Source organism: Cuculus canorus, chromosome Z, assembly GCF_017976375.1.
Source record: "Cuculus canorus isolate bCucCan1 chromosome Z, bCucCan1.pri, whole genome shotgun sequence".
Lineage (NCBI taxonomy): Eukaryota > Metazoa > Chordata > Aves > Cuculiformes > Cuculidae > Cuculus > Cuculus canorus.
Genome location: NC_071441.1, coordinates 50,465,680 through 50,490,699, shown reverse-complemented (window position 1 = coordinate 50,490,699; position 25,020 = coordinate 50,465,680). Strand labels below are relative to the sequence as shown.

The window sequence follows — 25,020 nt, the reverse complement described above, 5'->3', positions numbered from 1 at the left end:
TTATGATAAATCTGCTTTTGCATGTTTCCCCAAATTAATCATCCATGCATGCAGCCCTACCTCTTGCCTACTTGACAATTTCTCCATAAATTACTCTCAATTTTCAGTTTCCTCAGTAGTATCCAAGAGCTACTGTTCTGAATAGAACACTCTTAGAACAGCTGTGTCTTTTAGTCCTATGGGTCCAAGAGGAGCTAGATTAACCCCTCTGAAAAAGCTGATCCTGTAGCAAATAGCTGTTGGTTTAAAGTCTGACATCCAGCAGGTCAGAAACTGGAATTTCAGTTCTTGGGAGAAAAAGGAAAACTTAACTTTTTACTGGGAACTATGTCACTTACTGCAAGCTGTGGAAGACTCCATACTAGTCTTCCTCACATTATAGCATATTAATGTCTTGAAAATAAATTTTATATAATATTTTAAAATACTTTACAAACATTAGTTTCCATTTTGCTTTCTCTCTGAGCACTGCTCAGTAATTTTATGCTGAGAGCCCTCTTTCAAGGCAGAATACAAGATACATCTAAAACTTTGTGACAGGCTTGGAAAGATCTTTTTTTCCCTCTGTATGCGACCTGTGAAAATGTTTGTTGGTTGTGATGAGGATCAACTTTCTGTTATTGTTTGATAGAGACAACTTCAGTAAGGGTAGTTAGCACTTGAGCATCTTACAATCATAAAAATGGGACTTTTTAAAAAATATATACTTATCTAGGCAAGGAAAGCTGTGAAGTTTCAGAGGCTCCGAGCAGATGGGTGTTTCTCCTCTCACTAACTACCCAGATAATCTCAGTTCACAGAACAGAGCAGGGCTTGCTTCTGGCAGGCTGGATTGCCCCCAAACCTCATGGGCAAGTGTATAGCTTTGCCTCCCTCACTGCTCCCTTTGGACCCCCCAAAATGCACTGACTACTTGCAGTGCTCCACTGCTCTGCCTTGCACCTATGCACTGCTGACAAGAGGAAAGGTAGCACACAGATATGAAAGGAAGGTGCTAGATCACACAATAAAAGCATGTCTGTACATCCCCAAAAGAGTGCAGACAGACAGAAAGGGGATCCCAAATAATACCCTGCCCTGGCTACTCCTAAGCTCCTCATAAGAGACAACAACCCATCACAGGCCCTTCTGCCAGTGACTAGAGCAGTGCAGGTATGCAAGTGTATGGGTGATCACCAGCAAGGATCAAGGCAGATAAGCCAGTTGAGTAGATGACATGGGCTGGGAGTGAGGGGATGAGTGGGTCCCCGTGGGACAGATATGGGGGTGACAGTGTCTGCATATCCCTAGGGTCAACAGTGCAGTGGGGCTGGCTATGGAACCAGGGGAGTCCTGGTCACATGTGGGTATGCATATGCACACACAGTCTGCAAGAGTCACTGGAGTGTGGATGAGGTCTTGAGGTCCATGGATCCAGGTGCCAACAAATGGAGAGACTGAGAAACAGGAGCAGCTACTAGGCAGACCAAGAGTCTGAGCCCTGCTGATGGGGGATCCACCTGTATGTATATAAATGTTTGTGTATATATATATATATATACACACATACATATTCTTCCTAGTGAACCTCCATCCTACTCAGCCAAAGAAGGGAGCAGTAGAGGGAATCTATGTATGTGATCTGTGTGGTTGGTCATGTCTCTATGTATGTATGTGCTGTATATGTGTGCCCTGTGTGCATGTGCCTACTGTGAATATATCTCCAGCCATGCTGTTAGTTGAACCTGGGGAAATGGAGCTGCAGTAAACTCGTCTCCTTCAGGCTATCAAATCTGGCATGATAAATTTTCCTTTAACAGAAGGCAGTGTTGCAGGAGCAATATCCACATCTACCTCTACCCTGCTGGTAGTGCTAGCACTCACGACAAATATCACATTTTAATAGAGAAGCCCACATGCATTCTAGGCTATGGCATATTAACAGGATACACAGTGCCAATACATCCATGCATCCATGTCATCTAAACCTTCACTAGCAGATAACAATGTTGAACATTTCATACTTTAAATATTTCACTTGATTTGATTTTTAAATATTAAATACATCTTGAAGGACTAGCTCTAAGTTTAGTGAAAAGACTGAAGGACTGCAAGTCAGTAACTCCTCCTGAAAACACAATACTTTTGCAAATACTACACATAGAAAGGCAAAGAGAGAGAACAAAAGAACATGTATAACCAAATTATTTGACTGACTCTTATGCCTTGATGAATTTCACCTGGTTGTAACACCTCCATGAATGAAGAAGTTACCTGAATGTAGTTCCAATGTCTTTTCTTTTTCCTGATTACTCTGTCATTTTCCCAATAAATCCAGAGTGATGAATGAGCTTGTCAGAGTATATGAAAGACGGTTATTTGCTAAAGAATTTTTGTAGTATTGTTGGTTTAGAAAACCAGGTTCAACTGAAATTGCTTTGACAGTTATTGTTAGAAACTCTTGTATGAAATGATATGTTGCTATGTCTCACCATACCCATTATGGACATTTAAGGTGTTCTTAAAATATGGACATTTAAAGTGCTCTTTCAAATTACTTTGTGCATTTTCATGTGTATGGAGATACTGAAGAACAGCTGAGTACACCAAACACAGTTTATCCACATATGGTCACAAGTTACTTCTCTGGTACAATTTCACAGAGTAGCTCTTACCTAGAACTTAATTCTGTGGAAGATAAAACCAATACTTAGATGTAGGATTTCAATGGTAATCACTACTAAATGAGTCATCACCATTCCAGCTCCTTTCAGGCAGCAAAACTCAAAATATGGAATCCTTTTTCTCCCCTGCCTTTAAGCAGTTTCAGGAAGAATATGATCTAGCTTCTATTTAGCCTTCACAAAAACTCTTAGTACGAAGAGGCAAATATTTGAGCACATGAATTTGTCACATGTATTTCAACGAAAGATGCAACTCAAAGACACCGGCAGAATTAGCTGATAAAGGCCAGTCTTTGTAGGTGCAGATCTGCTGACAGTTTAGGCAACCTTAAGTTTTGTGCCTGGCCTATTCACTTTAAAATTTACTAGGAGGTGAGATGGGGAGAAGAGAACTGGGATTCACCTGACTAGACCTCTCTCTTTTCTGTAATTCCCAGCTGAATCATAAGACTTCTGACATCTTTTGGGAAGGGACTGGAGAGCAATAGTAAGCCCTTCCACTAAATTAAGTTTTTGTCTGTGTGTTTGACTCCTCTTCAGTTGTCTGTTCTAACCACTATCTACATCTCCAAGTCAAGGATGCTTTGATACATTCCTAAATTTTGAGCAAGATATCCTTCTTCAGCTAAAGGCAGTTTTACTCACCTCAGTCATGAATTATGCAACATTCTCTTATCCTCTTTCAAACCCAGGCCATGAACCCAAATATCCAAATATTTAAATATTGTACTGACTCCAGTTCAATTGAAAGGAGATGTAAGTATACAGCAACAGCATCAGCATTCTTTATCAGCATAACGCAGTTAATACTTGAAATGTTCTTTGTTGTAAATTCTTTGTTGTTGTTGTAAATTCTTTGCAAGGTGAGTACACCTACACAGATGAGAAATTATGGAAGGAGCTCTTCTGAGGTATGAATTTGCTTGGCATCTTTGCTTAGAGTGCCACAAAACACTCTTGAGTGCCCAGCTGATATAATCCAAGCCACTTGTCTGCTAGTGGTGCCAAAGTTGAAACCACACACCGAGACGTTACCTAGAACACTTCCCCTGTAAAGAAGACATAACTTGGTCCAGCAGCTAGCTCTTGCCTCACACACATTGTGTGCCTAAAACATTCAAGTGAGGGTGAAATTCATCTCAGTTCCTGGAATGTGCAGGATTGCAACAAGTCAGACACCAGTCCTTCACTTTCTACAGCACCAAACAAAATGAAAAATGAAAATGAAAATGACAGGGTGCAGTTTTTAAGGCATCTGTAATAATTCTTCAATAGTTAGATTTCTGGATAAATATATGCAATGTTGATACTCTCTTGGGGAATAAGAACAACACCAAGCAGATCATGAAAGTAGTTAGTTATTATTTATATTAAGTTACAAATTTATTTATGGAAATGAACATCATCCTAAACATTAGAGCAAAATATTTCCTGCCAGGAGAACAACATAGCTTTGCTTTTTCTGTCTCACTAATCTGCTATCAGCTTCAATTTTTCTTTAATGCCTACAAGCATTGTATTACTTTGGTGATGCAACCACTGATGACTGATGAAAACTTCCTCACGTAAAAGTAACCAAATCAGTTAACTCAGCTAAATTTCCTAATACATCATTCAGAAATTTGATATAGCCATATATCTAGACCTATTTATAGATATTTACAGATTAAAGTTCAGATTTCATTACATTAAATATGAAATAATATTTCTCCTAGGTGACTAGTCTCCTATTAGATTAGTTCCATTTCATTCAGTTAATGTTTAGGGTTTGTTTCCCCGTATAAATTACGGGACTATTATTAGTTGCAGAGATTAAAATATTTTAATTTTCTGATACAAACTGATTTAAAATGACACTTTAAGTATTTCGAAACTTACAAAAGTTAGCAAGTGCTTGCACTTGTTGCACTTTCAGAAATTTGCACCCAAAAAAGCTGCATGATATAGCATGAGTAATGTCTGAACAGATGGATTTTCAGCTCCATAGCAATAGCTGGAAATCTGAGGCAGAGTAAGGCAGGGATACATTATTGTTTTCCCTTTATCAGCCTTAGTAACACCATCTGGCTTTCAATTACGGAACTGCAACAAAGCCTATTTTCTCTTTCTCACCATCTGGTACCTCGCAGTCAAGCGATAGAGTCACAAGACAAATTTAACTGAAGGCTTTAAGAATTTCATCCATGCAATTTATAAAGTAAATATAAGCTGAAGGGCTGCATGTGAAGTACTAAAATAAGGAGACTAAGGATACAGGCACTGGAACTTGATCAGCTGCACCTTCAGGGAGGAGCGATTGGAAACTGGCCTAGATTTGGCTTGTCTCGGCCAACAACTTCCCAAATTCTAGGACAACACAGCATCTGGATGTGGCCACCTTTGTTTGGGGGCTGTGAGAGTTTGATAGTAGAAGTATGGCTAGACCATTTTGGTTGCCATCTGGATCACAGAATGGCCCCAGGACTATTTAATTTATAGGAGTCCTGCTGGTTAGGAAAAGTGATGCTATTGTTCCTACCCATCCAAAATGGGAGAAGACTCCTATTTTGTGACTTTTTTTATCAAGTAACACAAGGCTTTGGCTTCCTACTGTCTGCAGTTACTGTACATGGGATTCTTATGTAATGCACTGATGTTTTTGGAATATTTCCATCTCAAAGTGAAGACTCTTGATGACAGCAGAAATGGACCTGTGTTACAGAAACTGTTCTGGATGCATGACACTTTTGTTAAAATTAATAACTCAAATGATACCTGGTGAAAAACTGCCAAAAAATGGATGCTTGGTTGAATGCAAGTTAGTTTCAGGTATCACTAAAAATAACATGCATTCATTACAGCATTTGTAAATTCTTGCTATTAGCCCTTGTTTCTTCAATATGATAAAGTTAGATAGTTAGAATCATGTACTGATTAGCTGCCATCACACTTGAGACTTTCGGGTAGACACAAGGCAAATTCTGCTGGTTTGTGATTAAAAGATAGCATAAACATGTTACTTTCACATAGCTCATATTCTTCTAATTGCATGTGGGTATTGTAATTAAAAGTATTGATAGTTTAATTAACAACTGTATCAAGGTTTATAAATAAACCAACACAACATGTTGAATAAAAGTTGGAAGTAACGGTACATACTACTGGCCTTCAGCTTCTCACGTAAATTGCCTTCTCTCCAACAAATGACACGAGGTCACAGATTTTCTTTTTATTAGTTGTTTGCCAATAAAATTATTTCTCTTCCTGCTTTATGTGTATGACAAGTACTAGAAGTTGGGTAAAATTAGCTCTACCTAATGTTTTAAGTTAGAGCAGCTTTTCAACAACAGCAATAACTATATCCTCTTTGTTAGGAAATTCCGAATGTTTTGTAGCTGGCCTTTGAAATCACTGAGAGAAAATGCAAATTTTGAATATGCAGGTTGGGTTCACCTGTTAGATATTCCTATTTTACACTGGTAAATTACACCCTTCTAATGCTATTGACATTATACTTCTCACACAAATTGAAATAAGACAATAGTGAGTAAGATCCAGAAAAATTAAGAAAATTATAAGCTAGTTTTCTTTCCGCTAGATTTCATATGATTGTGATTTAAGAATAGTTGCCCACTTTTCTCAGTCTATCTCCAACATTCATGTAATCCACAAATGGAATGGAAGTATATAATGCCCCTCTATGCCTATCATCTATAATTTAAGCAGGTGAACTGAGATACATCATAACTTTACTTTTTTAATTTGAGAGTTCGCATTTGCTATGGCCCTGCTTCTGGACAAAAAAAAAGACAAGACGGATAATTAAGCACAGAAGACAATGTATCATTTCTGTGCAGACAGAGATGCATGTAATCCTGGCCTTTCTGACTTCAAGAAAAAAAAAAAAAGCAGCTTATTTTCCAGCTTTTGGGAACTGGATATTTAGCAAATAAGCAGTGACTGCATTTCGCTAATGTTCCTACTTGTATATAGGAAGAACTGCTTCTCCTCCAGGACTATCTGGAGTCTTCCAAAAAATTAAAATAAAATTTCTGATTTGTAATTTCTAAAGACATGATTCATGCTTGTTGAATATTGTTTAATAAAACAGGGACACCTCATAGGTGAATAATATGGTGAAACATCCCTCCTGTGATGAACCAAGCAGAATACAGTATTTATTAAGTCTTATTAACAGTAAGTCATAATGTATAGACACATACATTTTACAAAACCTCCTTCCCCACTGAGTGATGGCCACAGTAAGCGGGTTGCTTACCACAAAGAAAACTGGTATGGCTACTAAGAACTCCGGGATTCTCACTGGGGAGTTACTGAAGCATGCAAAACACCTATGCAGAACTACAGAACGGTATTATTTTGGTGAACATCATGATTTGAACTCACAGATACGTGCCTGCATAAATTGCCACACAGTATGGCTAATGCCACTAAACTCTAAATTGTATCTATCTTGTCACAAAAAGCCAGATTTCATTCTTGCAGCATTTGTACCTCCTGCACAGGTCCTTTTCTTGTTTGGTAAACTAAGAATGTCACCTCTGGCATGGATGGCAACAGGTCCACAGCCACCAGCTCTGCTACGCAATGCGTCCTGTTGACAGCTAGAAGAGCTATGCAACACCAACGTGCCTGCTCTTGGATTCAAGCAACTTAACCGCTGTTCACAGGTTTCACTCTACACGCAGAGAAACTACAAGTATGGGCTTTAAATGAATGAAACAGGGTCTCATTTAAATCCACTGACCAACTTTTAACTTAACCAAACATTCAGTAATTCCATTCAAACAGTTTCTCAAACAGTCAAATGAAGGGTGTAGTTACGCAAAAGCAGCTGGAGGCAGTAGAAGCTGAATAAAAATGGTGGCAATGTAAACAGAGTGACATGGAAAAACATTTGGTTTCCAACTTTGAGTTCTCTTTCAAGGCTAGAAATAATTTTAGATGATAGAATGAATCCTAACTTCTCAACACATTTTTTTTTCATGAGAAATTGTGAGTAGTTATATGAGCACCATTTTTAAAAGATGTCTTTCAACATGTTTAAAATTTGAAGGTTTTAGTGCTTGTCAGTGTTAAAAGTACTTTTTGGAAACCTTAAACCATATGCTGATATGCATATGTGGGTGCGCAACTATTTTTTCTTATTTAGCTTTTTGTTTGTAGATAGAGGCACACTTAACGGTAAGATCCAAAATATGATTCAGCCTATGATTTCATTCTACCTAGATGCCAAATAATATGATAAAAACTAGGACAAAGAAAATATGAGAACACCATTGTGAGCCCAACTCTTCAGAGATTTGTAAGGCTAAGTGTTTTTATAAATCAGAAAATACTTATTTTAGATACCCAAAACAACAAGAAAAGCAGTTTAAAAGATTTGAAGTATTGCTACAGAAACCTCAGAACAGTGACTGGAAGAAATGTTCACAATACAATTAAATATGGCAGAAGTATTTTTGCTAGATTTAATATTTCTTGCTAAAAGTGATCAGTGATTCAAAGATTATTGAATTTCATTTGTTAATTTTGTTAATTGCAAATATAGTTGTGATCTTCTTTTTCCTTCCTCTTCCAGAACTTAAGGCAAAAAGGAAGTACAACACCCTTTCAAAGGCGCTTTCCAATTGAAGAGCTAATGGGCTCTTTTAAAATTGCTTCTAGATTGTTTTATGCACATAATTCCCCAGAGCAAAAGAAGAGTCTCATCAGCTTCGATTTTTATATGGAGACCTGACTGATGGCCAGCAGTATGGAAACATTTGGCTTCTTGTTGTGCATTGCTGTTCCAGCTCTTCTGAAAGCCAAATACCTACAACTGAAGGGAAATGCCAAGCTTTTCAAGCTGCAATAACCTTCCCTATCGTCCTGCATAAGGTTCCTTTGTGATTCACAAAATACATACAATGAACTGAACTGGCCATCACTTCTGAGATTTAACTGCTGAGATAAATGCAAGAGATTTCTTAAGGTTTTCAATTGCTTGGTTGTGTGATGAAGTTCTCTTTGGTGATCCTCTCTCCTTGAGTTACAGTCTCTAAATTATTGCAAGGTTTATGAGACATTTGTTTTTGAAACTTCACTTTGCAGCATCTCCTTACTTCAAGAGCAACCCTGCCGGATACAGTGATAGCCTTAGTATTTTCCTGTTTCTATTTTTAGTCTGTAGTAATTCAGTCTGTATATAGCTATCCTGCTTTATCTTCCACTTAGAGAACACTCACGAGGTGGCAGTATCCAGGAGAGACTCCCATTTATCTTGTTGTCAGTACACTTCTTGGAGTCGATGGAGTACTTTATCTTGCCGTTCATAAAACTTCAGAAAAATTACACTGAACTGGTAAATTTTAGACACTTCTATATGCAGTGTAAAATTTCCACCGGGTATGAAAACATCAGTGTAACTTCCTCAGAACAGTGATCTTTTTGTATTACTAGCACTCAACAGAAAACACAGCAATGTTTTCTGAATTATTTACATATTTTTTTTTTAATTAACTACAGGACAACAGCTGGGTCCCACTGGTAACTAACAGCTTTGGGTATCCAATGTAAGACCATTTGCAGCAACCTTGCACCACATGGTTAGCACTTTCTGGATTCACTTGAAAAAATCAGCCAGTCAGCTGCTTTTCAATCCACACAATAGGTTCACGACAGTGAGTTTAAGAAAATAGTTTCACCAGGTATTGCTTATTGCTGGTTGTTCTCTAGATTTTGCAAGAACTCTCAATTATTTTGTTGTGGGTTATTCCTTCCTAATGTTTCTCTTCGGTTCTAAAATATTCCAGGTTTATTAAGCTACAGTTTCCCTGCATAGATAAACTGTATGGCACATGATCCTGGATTAACAGTGCTTCCTTTTATTGATGAGTGCATTACATGTGTTACAGCACCGCCAGACACAGAGACAAGGTTAAAATACTGCTCTTTAGCTTCATTTTTATTATCAGCTAATGGTAGCTAGCTACTCTTCTTTGGTATTAGCATAGTTATTTGGGTGGCTTATGCCAGAGGTGGAGACAAAGGAAAACAGGGAGTCCTGATAGCACTGGAATGAATACAGAAGCTGACTGTACAAGTTGAAGGGAAAAGCTTCTGTAAAAAGAACATTTTTTTTTTTTTTCTCTGAAGTATGGCTACCAGGGCAACTGCTTGGGATGCTTCTTGTAAGAAAACAACCTTGGACAAAACATTGGCAGTAAAAGAACAAAGAGCTATGTTTCATTTGTGTTAGTTTCCTTATATGCTAATTCTTCCATTGCTAACAAAATTTGTTCCTGGGTTTTGAAGAATGTCATTATGCGCATTTTCATTTACCTCCTACCCTGCTACGTTAGCAAGCAGCTATAAAAACTGTGTAAGTGTACATGTTTGTACATGTGCGAAAGTGAAGGGACAGTGCCAAAACCCGAGCAATGCAGTTATCATTCAATTATTTGTAACTTTCATGTTAGTGCTCCTACTGGTAAGAGAAATTCCTTACATACAGCAATTTTTCATTAGTTTTATAATACTCAGGTTTCTGAGGATCGCAGCCTCCAGACAAGTTTCTATGGACGGGGATGCTATTTGCTGCTGGTAAAAAAGAAGAATTAAAAAGAAATGAAAGATCATTCTCAGAACCATCTTAGGGAACCGGCATTGATGTTCCTGAATTACTCAATATACACCTGACACTCCACGTCCCCTATTAAAAAAATGTGCTAAACACAACTATTTCACACCATGGAAGAAAGGAACGTGGGGTAAGCGAGCTCCAGAAACCACACAACACCGACTCCTGCAAATGCGTGGAGGAACCGGAGCATCAAGAAGCAGCGAAACAGACGGAGAAAAACCCGGCGATGCCCTCGCACCGGTCTCCAGGAGGCGTCGGGCGCGGCCACCTGCGGAACACGAGGACAAAGGTAAAGGCTTCGCGGCCGCCGCACGTGTCCGTGTCGGGCCCTTTCCCACCACCGAGCCGCGACTCTCCCGAGGACACCGCTCTTCCCCCGAGGAGGGACCCGGCGGGGCGGTCCCACTCTCCCACACAGGTCTCCCCCCTTCTCCCGGGTTGGGGTGTCGCAGCCCCGTGCGTGCGCTCCAACCGCCGCTTCCCTGCGGGTGTGGAGGACGCGGACAGCCCCGGGGCGAGGCGGGGGCGCCCCGTTCCTGGCGGAAACCGGGCAGCTTCCGAGCGCGCCTCGCCGCATCGCCCGGGGGTGGGAGCCGGGGGGGCAGCGAGCCGCTCCGCCTCTGACAGCGACGCCCCCCTCACCTCGAGCTGGCGCTGCCTCCCCGCGCTGCCGGCGCTGCCGCCTCGCCCGCAGATCGCTCGCCCGGCACCGTCCCCCCCGCTCCCCGCAGAGCCCAGACCTTGCTTTCCCCCCGCCTCCACCCGCAGGGAAGGGGCAGCGGCGGCTGCGAGAGAGGCGCCGGCGCTGCGGCTGGGTCTCTCCGGGGATGGACAGGACTTCTCCCGCCGCCTCATCCCGCCTGCCGAGAGGAGGGCGGTAACCGTGCCCGCCGGGAAAGGAAGAGAGAGGTGCCCCCCCGGCTGGCCACCCCGCTGCCGCCCGGGTAAATGTCACGGCTGCCCGGCCGCTGCCCGCCGCCGCCCCGCGCGTCGCTCACTTCGGGCAGGCAAGAGCGGCGGCAGCCCCGGCGCGCCCCGCTCGCCCTAACCGAGCCAGGTAAGCGGCGGGGGGGGAGCGCCCGGGGCCGTCGGGGGGGAGCCCGGCAGGGCAGAGTAACTTTGGGGGGGGGGCGGGAGGGAAAAGGAGAGGCGGGGAGGGGAGAGGAGACTGCAGTGCGGGGGCGCCCAGGCGGGGCGGGGGCTGCGGGGAAGGGGACGAGCTGCTCCCCCCCTCACCCCCCCCGCGATGGGGTCGCGGTTCCCCGGGGTGGGGGGGAAGGGGCGCCGCGCCCAGCGCTGCTCTCCCGGGAAGAGCCGCCTCCGCCGAGCGTGTGGCTGGGGGCAGGGGGTCCTGCGGGGGCTGCGAGCACAATGGTCCTTTGTCGCCGGCACAGAGATGCTCCCACACCTGTGCCCGCTGCCATGGTGGATGCGCTCGCTGGAGTACGTGCTTCGCTGAAGTGGGGGTTTTATCTGGGGAGGGGGGATGAACGGTGAAAATGCTGTTTTACCTTCTGCAAAACGAATGCTTAATACCTCTGGTTTAAAGGAGAAGCTCCAAGTACATACAGGTGCACCTGAACGTACCTGGAAGAAAAACAAAAGCAAGAAAATCACCTGCCCTTACAGTGTTTCTCCGGTGTCTTGAATCTAAATTACAGGGTTTTGAAAGTCCCGTCCCACGGTTGCTGGAGTAAACATGGAATGTTCTTAAGCATTTTTCCCCTATAGCTTTCCTTGCCAAGGAGAGAACCGCAGTGCTTTCTCATTATATGCTGCTATTTCAAAATGCTGTTCTTTCAGAAGTAAGACCTTCTCATTTAAAGAGAAAAACGTCGGAACGTTTCAAAAATAAATCATGTTTGAACTTGAGTTGCTTGCCAAGTGCTGGGTGGGAAGAAGAAGGAGGGCATGGCTTTTTTTTTTTTTTTTGTGGCTGTGCAGTCTTTATTTCAGTCAAAACTACAGCACTAAGGTTATGGAAGTGAAAATTAATTTGTGTAATGTTCAGGGAGGTAAGCTATGACCTGTAAAGCATGCACCCAGTAGTTCTGAAGCCTTACCCTGCTTCCTATGGTGACGCATCTGGGATTGGGGGTTTACAATATAACCTGTGTCTCAGAAGGCTTGACCTGAAATTACTGCTTGTACCCTAGAAGAATTAGCATTTTATTCATTATTCAGGAACAACAACAGCTGCATCCGTATGAAAAACAAACAAAAAAAAATCTGATAGCGGTGGAAGAAAAGAATATACTTCCCTGAGCTTCTACCTTCCGGTGAAAATCACACCTTTAAAAGGCATGGTCAGTTTCCCTGTTGTATGCAATCAAAGCACCAATAGTTCCATTGGGGGATACACCTTTTCTGGGAACTGCTTCCCTCTGAAGCTGAATCTGCAGAGTGGTCCGCTTTGCTACATAATGGACCACACAGGAGGGTGCACTAAGGTTGCTGTGTTCCTACTCCTACTATGTATGCATAAATATCCAAATCAAAATGTGATTTGGATTTTTTCCTTCAGGTCAGTACTTGAAAGAATTGACTCCTCAGCAACTCTGCTACCTTCTTACTTGAAATGTAGCAATTTTGACAACAGCTAATCTGTGTGCAGCAGAACAGTGATACATCTCTTAGGCAAACAGAATATTCCTGAAAACTGTTTTTACTGCTTTGTATTCCCTCTTGAGAAAGTAAGAATAACACCTAAGTAGACCGAACAAAACAGGGTGTGAGCGGCTACGTGTGAACAGCATGGTTTGCTAGTGGAGCAGATAGCAGGGATATTTTGTTATTGTTCTAGAATCCAGGCATTCTGTGAGACGGCTCTAGGTGGAAATGTTATCCTGCGCAGCAGCCGCAAGAGGTGAAGGAATACAAAGTATTAGAGAAGCTTCTTAGTTTAGACAGCTGTCCACAAGTACTGTGATGAGTACTATGTTGGCGTGCCACTGTGAACTAATACCGTGGATTTGGGTATCCTGCAGTTAAGGAAAAAGACCAAAGTAACTTGCCATTTGTAGTTCTGAAGCTGTATCATTTTTCTCCAACACAGAAGGGTAAGGAGATTGGAATATTAGTGACTGTGCTGAGTTTTAAAATGTAGGTCTATGTTAGGGGCTTTTTCGTGTCTTCTATTATGACCATTTGAATAACATAAACACAGGGTGGGTGTGGTTATTGACGGGTGTATCCACGAGGATTCTAGGAGGATTCCTGTGGTGGATTTTATAAGTCATGTCAGTATGATTGCTGCCTGGTTTTAAAGGTTTTTGTTTGTTTGTTTGTTTGTGTACCTCTTGACTGTCTAAACCTCAGGGAATAAGGCAGAGAAAAAAGGGTTAAGGAGTTCTGAATGTTTGCTGTATGGTTGTCTCTTGGTTCTCTGGGTTGTCCTCTGTGAGAAGGCAAATTTTCTTCTAGCTGTTGCTGTTAATTAATAATCCAGATGAGGAACAAATGAACGGACAAGTGGACTGATAAATGGATCACTTTCAGTACAGTTATACAAGTCTAGGTATGCGTTTTGCTGCATTCTCCTTTTGTCAAGGAGTTTGTTCAGCTACTAGTTCCATAACGTTTTGTTAAATATATTCTAATTCTCTGTACTTTCTCTTCGATTTTTGTACAGATACTTGGGACATTTAAGAAAATCCTATTTCTAATTAGTCACTGATTGACATCCCTATGTCATTATAGGGCTGATTTGGCTAAGCTGGGTCTAATTATGAATCTTTACAAATTATTGCTCATTTCTAATTAGTATAGTGACTAGTTTAACTCTTTATTTTCCAAAATCTTTTTAGGTCATATGTTTTCAGCCAGGAATATTTTTTCCCTAATTTAAAACAATAAACCCAACATTTTTCTTCTTTTCTGGAAAGAGTGGCTTCTCTATTGTCCTAGAAAAAAATATTAAAATAAATAACTCTGCAAAGAATGGCATTGAAATATTAGAGATTTATAGGCATTGCTCCTCAAGACTTAGATTCATGCAGCATGCCGATCAATGTTTTCTGTGCTGAGATATCAATATTATTCCCGTGAGATATGCTGAGTAGAGCTCATGTTTGAGTTGCTTGCCATCTCATAAGCCTTTTGATTCCTGGGGACAATTCCATTTCGTAATGATGAAAATCTGTAGAAGGAGGATACATAGAAGATAAACTATCATCAGTATTGTATAATGACATTTTGGTGACCCATTTTCTGTTGATAAAATGCAAATCTTATGATTTTTTTTTTCCTCTTCCTTTCAGCAACTATCCTGTGAAGCAGTAGTTCATGAGATTATAAATAATCATACTGATCAGAGTTGTTATTTGATTAAAGTCTAATCTCTCATTCCCTTTGAAACTTGAAGCATATATCTGTATCAGCAGGTTGTAGGCAGGTCTTGTTACATATTGATATACTGTTTGTGTTTTCTGCTTGATGATGATTATGAAAGTTATAGTAGGTCAGAGTGGTTACTTAGTAAATGTTTTCCTTAAGGTGCAGTTAGTGAACAGTTTAACCCATCTTCCAGAAATTCTCCTAATTACATACAAATTGAAATAAGAGTACATTGAAATGAATATTTTATTTAAACTGGAAGTATTTTTAACTGCTTCTTATGGTTGAGTAGCACTTTAGCTAATCTTTTTCTTAGTCCCTTCATAACAGACAAGAAAGTCCCTTTGGTTTTGGGTTGCAAGAAAAAGCCAAGTCACAACATACTTAGTGGATTTAAAATGACATTGTCAAAGTAGGGTGATTTTTTTTAAAAAAAATTACTTCAGAAGACTAATTTCTTCCGAAGGAAGTGGCCATGTGAGTTTTCATCTGATGGTCCAACTGCATTACTCAAAAACAAAGAAAATTGAGTAAATTGGTTTTTAGTCATACATATAAAGCAACATAACTTACTAGCCCTCAATCTCAAAGTTAGAGTTGCGGTGTAAGAAAAAAATAGCAATTTTTTTTTTTTCATCTCTGGTAATAAAAATATAATTTATTTGAATGGAGTGAATAGAATTAAATTCAGAAGAAAAATTTGTCAGTATAAATTCTGACTTTTTGTGGAGTTTTTTCGATTAACTGTAAAATGTCTGTCCTTTGGTCAGAATGAATAATTATTCTACAGTCCTACAGTTTGTTTTTTTTTTGTGTGTAGCTAGGTTTATACAACAGTATCTTGTGATTAATATTTTATTACTTTTAATAAATACATGTTCGATTTTCACATTTTTAAATGAAATTGTATGTCATCTTGAAGCCATTCTTCAGGTGGAGACAGTTTCTTTTAAATTGTTGAAAAATCACTTGTATTCTGTAAAACTTCAAGTAAGGTATCTTAACTCTCACGTGCAATGAAAATATGCTTTTAGCATTAGGATTATAATTTAAATACTACATTTGTTCTGGTATTCACATGTAATGCCTAAGAACAACTAGTGGTCACCCGCTCAGATTATAGGAATTTAAAAGGGCCTCCCCCTCAAGTCATTTTTAGTATACCAATCTTCAATGTTGAAAAGTTGTAAGAGCCATAACGGTGATCCTCAGGCTCTGTGAATGCAGAGCCCCATCTCTAGGGAAAAGAATTTCACTGAAGGCCTTTCTCTGATAGTCGTCTTGTAGCCGAGTGTGATCTGGGGAATCAACACCACTAGAGAAACCAGATAGGCTGGCCTTAGAACTGGACAGCTAGGTAGACTGTCCGTCCTCTTTCCAACTTCTGATTAGCCTTTCCTCCTATTATTTCCTTCACTTTATCTTGTTTCTGAGAAAACAGCATAAATTTTTCAGCAAATGGTATTTGCCTCTTGATTGCTGTGCTTCGTGAGCTGCATTTCAGCTCGTGATTTGGTGAAGTGTTTGCCGAGCGGCAGTAGATACTGGCCGTGAAGAGCTTTGCATGAGAGGATCTTTTGAGGAAAAGCTCAGTTTGCCTTTTTTTCAGGGTTTTGCTTCCTTTGAAGCAGAAAGGTTTATGTTCTTCTGTGACAGGCTGTCAAGTAGACTCCCATTCACAGTGCACGTGGATCTCAGCACTGATGTTTTCCTATGGTTGGCCTACGCCCAGCAGTTTATTAGCATCATGCTGTTACTGCAACAGAGTGTATTCCTCTTAGCAGCAGTAGGCTGCTAAGGATGTGTCATACTGATCAAACAGTCTGGAGTCCTGACTGTTTTCCTAGGGTTTGAGTTCTCCTGGAATGTCCAGCGGAAAGAACCTAGTCGTAATGTACAAATTCGCTTGTCGTTAGGAAATAAATCACCATGTTTCATCTTATTGTGAATACTGTTTGCAAGGTAGTGTTCTTTGTTGATTTCTGTGAGCTCACCCTATTGTGGGTCGTGTTACCACCACTGTATTCAGCTTGAATTTAGACATGAGTCATGAGTTGTTTTAGTGGCTCTCCCTGAAGGTAGCAAAAAAGTAGAGGTTCTTTGGTGGCATCAATAAGTGAAGCTCTGTTAAAGTCCATGGAACTATATTATTTTTTTTACAGCAGTGGATGCTAAAGCCTATTTTTGAGAGGTGGTAGTAGTCTAAGTTTTTAAAACACCTTCTTCAGGAATGGTGCTTGGTCTTTGTGGATGTTTGCTGTTATGACTGTCTGTGGGAAATACCAGCAAAGGTCAATTAATTCCAGTGACTTCAGATGCAGCTTATTAGAATGGTAGTTAACTCTATTGACAGACCCAGTGTCTGTGAACTCATGATTGTGTTAGGAACTAATTTGTATCTTGAGCTTTTTGCACTGAAGGCATATGGTAAAGCTATGAAGAGAAATCATATGCGTACAGTTAAAATCTTTCAAAGAACGTTTAGAATTTTAAAATTATTTTAGGAAAAAAGCTCTCAGATTTATCAAAGCCTAAGGTACCATGGCATTGCTGCCATTCTTTATGACATCAGACAAGAGGTTGTCAGAAGGATGTGTAGACCGGCTGGGAGGTAGTGGTTGTGAATACTGGTTGTCCAGGTGGATTGGCTGGGTTGTAAAGACTGCAGCTAACATGAGGAGAGAAATAAGGAGAGAATCAAGCTCCTTGGAAAGAACAATTTCTCCTTTTATCTAGGCCCTGGAGAAAACAGGAGGGGGGAGATTTCAGGATTGTGGGACTTTGCCACACAGCTATCTGCAGGCCCTTAGCTGGGACATACCACAGCTGATGGCCCTGGTAAAGAGCAGGTAGGCTTTGTGGCTGCTTGTGACAAAATCCCATGTTTATGAAGAAGTACGAACAGGGAATGCTGAAGCAGGAATGATGATGGTGTGTGCCTGTTAGTGTGCCTGGGAATGAGAGATCCAGTAAAGCATGCGGCCTCCCAGCATGGAGGTGGCTGACGGTTCTCAAAAGTAAGCAACTGCACTTAAGCTTAAAAATGGTGATTCAGTTTTCTATGCATAGCAATAATTGTCCTGAAAGGAGAGAGTATGTTGTGTTTCCTGTTAAGAGTGTTAGAAAGTGTCAGGAGATTTAGAAAACTAAACACTTATTTTTAAGGGCCTTGTTTGAGTAAAAGATTTTCTTTGAGGTTCCTCTGAATTTCTTCAGTGCTGCGTGTAGCTGTGCAGACTAGGGCAGTTAGAAGAAAAGATGACATTTGTAATTTTATTGGTTAGAAATCATTACATTCGCTAGTAGTCACTGGAATAGATTTTTTTATTTTTTTTTTTTAAATTTTAAGTCCGTGCAAAATGTTAGTAATATATATGGGGAGGAAACAGTGAGAGATGAGTTGTATTTAGATCACTACATGAGGCAGTGTGGAGGAATAAGCAGAATTCTACATTAGTATTTTTTTTTTTATGTTTATGATTATAATATTTTGTTTTGGTTTGGTTTGTGGACTACTGATCATGACTGACCAAATGTGGTGAGAAAATACCTGTCTTGTGCCAGCTTTTGATTGTTTCCCCATGTGAACTGGCACACCTCACAATGCAAAAGAACCCCTTGGATTATAGGCAGACATGAAGACAGAAGATGTTCATTTGTAGCTTGGATAGTGGAAGCCTCCAAAGACTGAGTGGACCAGTTTAAGTTGACGTAGAAGTTTATCTGCGTTCCTGCTGTTGACAGAACCCAATGCAAACAAGAATTCATTCCAATGAGGAATTGAGTGGGTTTGCTAGACTAGGTTATAAGTAGATAAGTAGATTCAGAAAAGCTCAAAAACCAAGAAATCCTTGCCACCATAGAGAATGAGGAGGTAGTAGTTACCTTAAAGATACTGCAAAGGTAGTGAAGATGAGCTTCAAGCTAAAAAGCAGTGGAGCAATTGCAAAAGTTAAACTACAGTAAGTTGTAAGGACACAGTGGCTTGTTTCCAAGATTTCTGAAGGAAATCGATAAATGAACATCTGAATGACTTCTCAATCTGTAGTTTATTTTTAAATATCATGTCTGACCTGGAGTATAGCCAACTCTTAGGAAGAAAAATGATCTCAGCAATTAATAATAAGTTGAATCCCAAACAAATAATTGAGAAAAATGCAGTAAATCAATATCCTAAACTGCTTAGATGAACATGTTAGGAGGGTATTGGACTGCTGTTCCGTGTAAGGAGACAAGTATGTATATCTGCTGGTGGCAACAGTCCTGTCCAACATCCTTCTCACTGTAAGCATGGCTTAAAGTGAGTATACAATTGTAGTCTTAAAGGCTTCTCTTACTGATATTTTGATGAACATCTTGATTAAAGGAACAAAGTTACTTTTGTGTTCTTTAAAAAATTGTAAATAATTTGACATTTTATTTATAGCAAACACTTCTGCAAGGGTGTTTTTTTTTTTCTTATATCATACTCTGCAAATGGATGTTTTATGAGTTGTTAGATCTTTCCTCTTCTTTTAGGGACAGAGTTTTCAGGACAGAAATAATTTGGAATTTTGGAAAAAGTAGTTTTTATGAAGAAGTAGATATACTTTCTACTTCGACAATGAAGTAATTATGTACTGGGTAGTGTAATGGATTGGGGACTACAAAATAAGTAAGCAAATATCTCCCATCAAACAATTAACAATGAAAAGACAAGTTAAAATAATTTGTATATTAAAAGAGAAAAAAGTGATTAGGGAGGATACAAGAATATTGCTTAGATCTATTTCAGTAATTATTTTAGGCTTACCATTTGTTAAGAGCTTTTGTAGTTTTGAAAACAGACAAAGCTAAAAGGGAAAAAATTCTAGTGATGAGTAGATAATTAAAATCCTAAATATACATGGCGATTAACATGCTAAAGCTTTGAAATGGAAAAGGTAGAGATGTGACGGTATTTAATAATACATATCCTAGTTTCTCTGATTTTGTTTTTCCCATTAGGCAAACAAAATGTCATATGATGGAAAAATAAATTTGAATTACAAAATATTTCAAAATTAATAATACATAATACAGTTTTGAAGTAAAAATTTCAGGAGAGTTTCTCTCTTCCAAACCTATAGAGGTATTATATCCAGGCAAGCCTTTTTGAACTGCAATAGAAGAGCAAAACAAGAACAAAAAAAAAAGAGTGCATGCTCTGAATACCATGAAAAAGTCTTTACATTGCATTATATTATATTGCTTGCCTGTGTTTAAGAGGAGGTGATTTTAGCTGTTCCTCTGGGGCTTTAGCTGTTCTGCTGAAAAGATTTACATTGCTTTAAAGGAAGGATGCTAGACATTAAGGACCATCAATTTAATTGTTGCTCTTTTGGTTACTGCACCACTAACCATCTTGACTTATCTGTTGCACCAGCACATAACTATTCTTTGTAGTTTTCCATTGCAGTGTGGGTAGACAGTAGGCTCCAAATACTTATATTAACACGTAGTTACAATCATGTAGTATGCTATACCAACAGCAATTTGAATATTAGATTAAAAAATACCTCAATTTAAAATTTTTATTTCTGCTTAATATTGCTTAATTTTAACTTTAAAGTGGCTTGTTATCTGTACTTGAGATTTTCTCTTTCATTTGAATGTAGGTCAGGTGAGAGCTGCATTTGAAGAAAATGCATTTTGGTTAGATTTGACAGCTACCAGCTACCAACAGTTCGTTGCTTGTTCAATTTAGGCTAACAGCATTGAGTATTTGGTGCATTTAAAGATAATGATTTTTTTTCTCTGTTGTCTCATACAAAATAATGAAGCTGTAGTTTGCAGTAAGGAGACATTCCAGAATTGATCTTCATCATTGTAGATCTTCTCTACCAGTATGAGAAATCTGAGTCATGTCCATCTCTGAATTTTACAGTTAGATGTAGTCGAGATCACAGTTTTATTTTACTCACATGCTAGCTAGCTAACAACGATATATGCAAGGACACAAATTAAGTGCTTTAAATATATCAAGAGCTTACATTCATGCTTTAAATTTATCCACCTTAACTGTACGTGTGATGTATTTGTTGGTACTAGTAATAGTTTGTGGGTTTCTCTGGGCACATGAAAAAAACCCCCAAAAACCACTGTACCAGAACAGTAGAGAGTAGGACTTTTGTGTGTTTTTAAAAAAATTCTAATTTAGATTCAAACAGATTTCTTTATTGTTTCCTTCAAGAACAGTCAGCCTGGGTATGTATTTGGATAAACATGGAGGCAGAAAAGGAGAACAAGGAGGCGCTGAAGTAGGATATATCTAGAAATTCCTAAAGCTGTTTCAAAGATGGCGCGGGACATGCAAAGTTAGTTTGGAGCAACTGTATCAAGAATATGTCTTCTTCAGCAGCTGTCAAAGCACAACATGTTCTACTGTAGCATTTTATTGAATACAGTATGATACTATCTCTGATTTGAAATTGATTGGGAATGCCTGTGAAAATTAGGTAGTGCCTCTGAGCTCCTGAGGAGTTACCGGTACCTTCTGTTACAGGTGGGCTATGCAACTGACAGAAGTTTGTGAATCACTATTTGTTCTGTCGTTCTGAGGCAAATGGAAAACTTCAGAAAGTCATCCTGCATATATACATTATTCTGTAGTCCTTTCTGTTGGTTTAAATTAGAACAATTAGTTACATTACCAGAAGGATTTAGAATACTAAGGCTCACTGAAATTTATAGTAAGGAGATAGATGCACTACTTCAAGCTCTTTTGAAACTCCTGTCATTTCAGAAAAGACCTCTAACTCATCTCCTAATTCAAGTTGATGTCCATTTTAAAGGAGTTGTGCACGATTTTGTATTGTGTTTTTGTGCAGTTTTGAAATCTGAAACCCAAAATATATTTCAGTGATTTGTGGTTGTTACATAAATAACCTAGTAGAAAACAAACCAAAAATATGTTAACAACAGGTGCCGATCATGAAATATTTGATACATTAGAAAATGAGAAATAGTTCAGCTTTCTGCATTCTCTCTTGTGGTTGGTTAAGAATTTTTATCCAAGACGTCCAATATTTAACAATATTTACATTTGGGTTTCCTAACTAGACACTTGTGGTATTTCACTGACGTGTACAACAGGGCCATTTTCTGTAGCTGCCAGGAAAATAATTTAGACCTGTGCATGAACTACATACCTTCCTTTTTCTCCTGTAGCTTAATTTCATTTATTAATTATCATTGCATCCTTCAAAGGTAACAACAAAGGTATTTCCTCAATGATACTTCTTCTGTATTATTCTCAGAGTAGCGAAAATATTAACTCATTTTTGTAGTAAGTGATGACAATATTCAGATTTTTTACTTTGAAATACAAATGCTGAGCTCTCTTGAAGTTGTAAGGGCATGGACTTTGATATAACTCATTATTCCGCTTACAGCTTATTACACAGATGTTTTGCCTTAGAAAGTGAGACAGGACTGAAGCTCAGTTATTGATAATATTCACTCTGTTTGCAGCACATATTAATGAAAAGTTTTATATTTATTGTGGCAGTCACTAGATGGCACTGCTCTATGGTCTTTGTAACTTCTAACATTTCCTTTTTCTTGGAATATTCATTCGCTTCTCTGATATATGACATAGTGAATTGTTACTGGCTTTGTGGTATGATTTCCCTGGGATTTGTGGCAAATAGCAAGAAAATTTGACTAAAATAATTTTTGAGGCAGGCAAATTACCTAAACATGTTGGTATTTTGGTTAAGTGTTTGGCAAGAGGAGAAATATGCTGTTTGAATATCTCTGTTCTTAGACTAGGAAATAAAATGTCAGGCAAAAAAGCCACAGTAAGAATATTCTTCCATTTCTGCATCACTGAAATCTTCTCCAGTTGTAAATCAGCGTGTAAGTATGTCTTTTACTTCTTGGCTGGAAGATGATCATGTAATATTAAATTTGCTAGATAGCAATTCCGTTTTTTCCAATCTTGCTCAGTTGTCAACGGAATCAAAGCCGCCTTTAGCCAAGTGCATAATGAACAGGAAGATGTAAGAAAACTTAATCCCTTCTGTTACTGGAATGCCAGCAAGGTGTATGGCTGACACTGTTTATTCAACAAACTTCGTGAATAGATTGCTTTGAAAACTTCACTTCCAGTTCAAAAGTGTGCTGGCGGCGTCATCAGTGCAGCACGATAATCAAGAACTTAGCAGACTTAAAACCATGGGCAGCAATACTCTTCCAAAGCGAGGAAGAAGGAGCTGTTGTTTGCCTGTACTGTCTTTTCAGACTTTAGGTGCTGTCACTGAGTGTATTCCTGAGTGTATATGTTAAATATACTATGGTAACAGAGTTTCTTAGGACTTCTCTGAAGATTAGTGTCTTAAAAACCCTTACGCATTTGTCTATCCTACTCTTAGATGTTGTTGTTTCATTATTACGGCACCCTGGCACATTAGGGCTCCAGGCCTGTCTGGTTCCTCATTTATTTGAAGAACAATATAAAAGACTACACTTGTTCAATGGCTGCATATAAATGCAACTACTTTTGGTCTCCAGTGAAGGTGCCTCAGGAGTATCTTTGGTTCTTTTGGCTAGAAGTACTGTAACCAGAAATTGACTGCTTCTCTGGGATTCTCTGAAGAGTAACTGACAGTACTGTCACTAATGACAGCATTAACTGTTGTCAAGTGTTGAACAACTAAAGAGTAAGATACTAATTTCTGACTTTGTCATTTGCAAAGGATTCTACGCTTTAGAATTATAGTGATGGTTGGAGCTATGCATGTGATTTTGAAAATTAAGTTTTTGCTCTCGTGTGCTCATACTGTGTAGTGTAGAGATTGGGAAGTTTTAAATGGAAGACTTTATTCCAGCTTGAAATTTTAAGTGCTTATTATAATACAAAATGCAGTGCCTATTCTGTCAGTTTTCTAAAGCTTTTTGTTGGCAGCTTGCTTTTCTTTCTTGTTTGTAAAATGCAATCACAGAAAGGCAACAACCCTGAGATCTTCAGAAAATACTTTTGGAAGATGGAATGATAAATTCATTGAAAGAAAATATTGAAGTTATTGCAAGAATTACTTTTCAATGTGCCCTTTTTAATAACAAAAATGAAGTGAAATGGATGTTCTTAAATTACTTTAAAAATGCGTTACTTTTGTGAAATTATCATTTGAAATCATCTGCAACCTTAGGTTTGGTAGTGATAATTTACTTAGTGAGAGATAGTTGAAATGAATTTTGCAGAATTTATCTGTGAATAATTTTGGAGCTTCCTGAAGTGTTGCCAAAGAAATCCATAAAAACTACTTTACTCCGTAATCCATCATTTTTTATGTCAAGATTCTGAAGGCCTGAGTGTGGTGTTGGTATGGTAATATCCCATTCAAAAGGACATCAGTTTAAATGTGCTTTTAATTAGCAGTTTCAAAGTAAAGTAGAGTGCAGGACAAGGCAGTAGTGATGATAGCTTTGAAATTCCAATTCAAATTTAGGTTGGAAAATTATTTCTGTTGGATATTGAGGCTGTTGCTTGTGTCTTCACGCAGCAGCCAAGTGTTTGATGCAGGCATGTCAGTACAGGAATACTTATTGACTTCTATCACCTGCTGGTTTTGATAACAAGATTCTTGTGTCTGATTTGTAAGTGTCATTTGAGCTGTTTTGTTTAAAGAATTACATTTGTGGTATCCTTATATGTTGTAGCGAGGAAACTATTTTGTTCACCAGCTCCTGACTGAGCAGCCCCATTATCATAGGATCATAGAATCATTAGGTTGGAAAAGGCCTTTGAGATCATCCACTCCAACCGTACCTGTCCACTACCAAATCATATCCCTAAGCATGACAAGTGTGTCTCAACAGTGCTTGGAATATGAACCTCATTCCCTATTTATTTCTGGATATAGTTCACTGAATTGGTGAATATCTTAAGAGAAACTGAATGAACTGTGACCAAATTAGAGGAAAACCTGTCATATAGACTGCACTGTAGAAACAAAAAAGTCTTAAAATAAGTCATTTTCTTTTAGTGCTTAGGAAGTGACTTCAGTAACACAAGAAAACATTGTTATGCCTAAGGCTGTTCTGTCTCTGCTTGACTCTAGCATCAAACTAAGAATCCTTTTCTTAAGCTAAAAATATTGAACAAATTTGTATGTGCAGTGGTTATGGTTAGATACTTCTACATAATGCACTTTTCAAATCTTTAAGGTTCCTGTGGGCTGATACTGCTTTATAGAATGCAACGTGTTCCCAAGATGCAGAAAACCTTATATCTTTGTTAAATAAGTTAAACACAAATACTTTCAAGGTGAACCATGGGAAATGGAAAATAGCTTGTTAACAACACTACAGGAACACTTGAGGATATCTTGGAGACACCCAATGAGCTCTCTGGTACTCTATACTTAGTACATTGCA

At 39.0% G+C, this 25,020-nt stretch overlaps 1 protein-coding gene across 2 annotated transcripts in view; it reads left to right on the top strand.

Annotated features, from left to right (window-relative positions):
- Nucleotides 1-11,057: 11,057 nt before the first annotated feature.
- LINGO2 (leucine rich repeat and Ig domain containing 2) overlaps nt 11,058-25,020 on the top strand; it is a 512,589-nt gene continuing 498,626 nt past the window's right edge. For both annotated transcript variants that reach the window (XM_054054396.1, XM_054054393.1), the window contains exon 1: nt 11,058-11,344. The gene's annotated coding sequence lies outside the window, so the exon portion shown is untranslated. The remainder of the gene's footprint in view (nt 11,345-25,020) is intronic.